This window comes from Octodon degus, unplaced genomic scaffold (genome assembly GCF_000260255.1).
Source record: "Octodon degus isolate 3935 unplaced genomic scaffold, OctDeg1.0 scaffold00106, whole genome shotgun sequence".
In the NCBI taxonomy this organism is placed as follows: domain Eukaryota; kingdom Metazoa; phylum Chordata; class Mammalia; order Rodentia; family Octodontidae; genus Octodon; species Octodon degus.
Window position 1 is genome coordinate 9,674,432 of NW_004524682.1, and position 4,892 is coordinate 9,679,323.

Below are 4,892 nucleotides of genomic sequence, written 5' to 3' on the forward strand. Positions count from 1 at the left end.
TATTTAGAGAGAGAGAACTGGTATGCATAAATGAAGTAAAATATTGACTTTTACTTTGGTGATTTAAGAAGAAATAATAGAAAAACAAATAAGAGCAGGTTAATTAGACCTAGCCAATAAACTAGTAAACCTTTGAAAGCATAGATGTTTATTTGTGAAAGATGCTGAATATCAAGTTTTAAAAGTATGATGGAGTGGGCCAGCAAGATTTCTCAGCCAACTAAGTGCCTGCCTTTTCTAGTGGCGAGACCAGGGTTCAATACCTGGTACTGCATGTGGTGCTGGCCCTGCCCTGGGGAAGTGCTGAGCCAGAAGCCAAGTCTGGGCATGGTGGCTCAGGCCTGTAATCCTAGGGCTGGGAAGGCTGAAAAGAGGAGGATCACTGTGAGTTCAAGATGCATAGTGAGTCCCTATACCAAGTCCACAAATGAAAATAAATAAATAGCTAAATAAAATAAAAGTATGATGAAGTGAAGTTTAGAGATAAAGCTAGAATAGTAAAGATTTGATAGGATTATAAAAAAAAACTTTGAAAATTAGAAATTAGTTGTGCAATAATAATTACACATTTGTAATATTTTATTAGATAAGTAAATGTTGATAGTATCATTCTTCTATTTGAAGATGGTTAAATGATGCATTAGTGAAATAAATTTATGACCATCTATATCAAGTTTCTACAGGATATCTGTTTCAAAACATGCAAGAAGAATATCAGTGTCATTTTTTATGGAAAGAAAAGTTAAATCTCATATGTGTAAAGAGCTAATATCAGCAGTTAATTTAGGGAGCATAAACTTCCCTTTCCCTTTTGATACACTTGCAGAGTATGCTCAGCTCATAAATACTTTATTTTTATAGAATATTCTTGAAGTCTTTATAGGACACCTTGGAACCCAGCTTTATAATTCTTTTGTCTTAAGAACTCAGTTTACATTGAGTTTCCATAAATTCTATAAATAATTCAACAATGAAATATTTACACAAAATGTATATCCTCATCCCAGGGAATACATACATACATTTGTTCTATTCACATGTATCAGTTAACTTGTTGAAAAATTATGTTATGTAAGAAACAATAATAGAGTCAGGACTTGAAATCTATGTTTATTTTCTTTTTTCCTTTGTCAAGGGTCTGCTGGGTTCTGGCTGCCTACAGCTGGCAGAGAGGGACTGATTCTACGCCGTAGGCTGGTTTTCATAATTTCCAACCATCACTCACCCCTTGATCTAATAGTTTGCACATAAGTGTCCCTCCCATCTGGTAGCAGAAGGAAAAACAACTTCCAGGTAGAAATGCTGCTCCCTGTCTAGGAGAAATGCAGGTTATCTAGGAGACATATCCATAATTTCCACCTACAATCTACTGAACAAACAGTAGCTCAGCTCTAGACCATTTTTCCTAATATAAATGTCATACAGTTAGTTTAGTAAGAATGTTATTCTAGAGAACCCAGTGCAGGTAAAATTTCTAAACATGATTTTTATCACTTTCAAATAAAATATTTCATTGTTTCCATTTATACATCCTCTGGTATAAGATAAACTTTTATTTTTATTTTTTGACTTGTGCTCAGTAAATATAATTTGATAAATTATGCTATAGCCTGATTTTCCCCTGGAAAAACATTATATTAAATGTGGTTAATATACCAAAATATATCATCTTAAAAGTAAAATAAATAAATACTCTTTCTATGAGAACAAACATCATAAAAGTTTCTATTGTTGTGGGTAATGTTACTGTAAAATATATGAAGCAATTTGTGCTTTTCCCTCCATAATGTGAAGTGTAATTTTGTTGAGCATCTTTCACAATTTATCTATCTGGCAAGCTATCTAGCTCTATCTATCTATCTATCTATCTATCTATCTATCTATCTATCTGTCTGTCTATCTGGCTATACATAGTTTTTTTTTTAACTAAATAGCCTCTTGATATGAGTGACTATTTCTATGCATCAGTTACTTTTTATAGGTTACTGGATTGCAGGCAGAAAAGCACTGAAGACAAAGCAAAATTCAGTTACATGGAAATTCTTATATGCTGAAAAAAAGGATTCATCTTCCTTTACTTCTTTTTAAATAAACTGGGTGTTATATTTGACCATCAAATACTGCACTGTTTGTTTTACTGATATTCAGCAAATGACCCTTATGCTTTCAATTTATGTAATTATCAGTTAATAAAAAATTACATGTCAGTCTGTCTTCTATAATAAATGTTCAATGAAAGCACTGAAATGAAAATAAAGTTAAATGTTTATTTTGAATATTTTCCTTGTTGGCAACTATTTACTGAAGGCTTCTAGGGAAGAAAAATTACAACCACAACTGCATGTTTCATGGTTGTTTTATAAGCAACTTACGTAAAGACAACATGTTGCTTCTTGGATGAAAATTATGGTCTCTGAATTGAGAAGAGAAGTGTATTTGACCAGTTAAATCTATGAATTGTACATAGTTGATAAATTAACATTTTATAGAAATCCATGCTGTAGTTCAACATCCCATGTAAAGACTGGTGCTTTTGTCAGAGAAAGATTATACATATTTATGCCTTGTAGCTTTATCATATTATCATTAAACATTCCATAGCTATCTCAGGGAAAGTTAAGCTCAGGATCTACGATGTATAAAGGGTTTGTCACGGACATTTGCAGATGCAGGTGTGGAAGAATGTGAAAGTACCATCTTCCTTCTGGAAAGCTGGAGGATCTAGTCAAAAGATGAAGCTCTGGAGCTCACTGCAGAATCCCATTCTAGTCCCTATCAAGAAGCCTAATGATCTACACTGGGAGCTGAAGAACCTCTGCTATAAACCAGGAGAGAGACATCGAAAGGCAATGGGAAAGACGGGAAAGACCGGAAGGACTCCTCAGAAGAAGCAAGAGCAAGAATTCCTGCTACTTTTCCTTTTTATTTCAACTGGGCTACAAGCCTGCAGGTTGGTGCCACCCATCCCGTAGCACTCCCTGAACGGGGCTTCCTTTCTTAAGAAGATGATCATTAAAACACACCGACAGATGGACTAAACTGATCCAGAAGGCATTTTTTACTCAAACGGACACAACAATCACAATGATACATAGGTGCACACTAGAAAAGCTCACTGAAAATTCATTGTCAGCTTGAGATCTATTAAATTTATCACAATGTGCAGAAACATTCTATGATGCTTAATATATATAAAATTACATGTATTTTTTCATATAATGACCCAATATCACATTTACCCTCATCATTGAATGTTTTTAACTTGATGTTTAAATGTATGTGGCATTTCATTGGGAAAGTTCAGTAGCATATAAAGATCTTTGTTTAAGCTGGAAGATACGCATGCACACCTGAATAAAGCATGATACAAATAATTATGATAATAAAACTGTAGAAAAATGTGTGCAAGCTTATAAGTAAAATAATGAGTAATTTATAAAAGTAAACATTGTATTTTCACTCATAATTTAGACATATGATACACCATATCATGACATAAAATTTTAAATTCTTTATTATAATCATTCCAAGAGACCCTTCCAAATTTGACATCAAAATTAAAATATTTTAAATTTTCCTTGAATCAGTGGACTAAGCACCTTCTCAGGCAGTCCCAGGGACCAAGGTTCAACGTGTGGCACCACATATCACACCAGCCCTCTCCTGGGCATGCTGAGCTAGCTGCTGAGCTTGGGCATGGTGGCACATGCCTATAATGCAGGCAACTGGAGAGGCTGAAAACAGAAGGATCACTGTGAGTCCAAGCTGTGTAGTGTGACCATGTACCATTCTTCTTAGTATGAGGGTATCCAGTTGTTTCACCAAAATCTGTTAAAAATATTATCTTTTCTCCATTTAATTGCTTTTTCTCCTTTGCCCAGAATCAGCCAATTATATTTGGAGGGGAGGATATTTTGGGATTCTCTATTATAGGTCACTGATCTGTTTCTATTCATTGACAAAATCACACTGTATTGATTATTATAGCTTCATAGAAAATCTTGAGATATGGTTGTTTTAGGTTTACAAATTTGCTCATTAATATTGAGTTGATTCATTCATCATCATGATTAATTGGTCATTATTAAGAAAATAAATTGATTGTAATTTTGATTAAAATTTTAGGGCACCCACAGTTGCATTTGAAAAGAATTGACATCCTGACAATGTCTTACAATCCATGTTCTTGAAATAGCTCTCTAGTTAATACTTTGATTTCTTTCAACAGGGTTTCTCTCATAAAGTAATTCATTAAAAAACTGAAATTGTTAGATTTATATTTCTCTATTGCATGTTAGTATGCCATTTCAAATTTTTATTATAATTGTAATATGTAATTATAATGAATCACAGTATAGTTATAATGAATTATATAATTATAATGAATTATATTATAGCTACAATGAATTATATTATATTATACTTTTAATTTCAAATTCCACTTAATCATTGGTGATAAATATAATGCAATTGGCAGATGTATTAACCTTATACTCTGCAATGTTACTAGGTGGATTTCAGAGTTATTTCCACTAAGTTTGTTAAGTGATTTTCCTCAATTTGTACATAGATATTCATGCAATTTTTAAATAAAATGTTTCACTTTTCTGTCTCAATCTGTTTATGTTTTATAGACTTTTTTTGTGTCTCCCTTAATTACTGAAGACTTGCAGTATAATGTTGAAAAGAACTGGTAAGGAGGTCATCATTGTCATGTTCCTAACTTAGAAAGCCTGTAGCTCCATACTTGCAAGTTTTAATTAAAAGCTTCATTAAACCAAATAAGATTCACTGTATTCCTAAATTTAACTCTATTTCTATCATGATTGAGCATTGGGTTTTACATAATATTTCTACACATATTATTGATATGGACATAGGTAGGTTTTTTT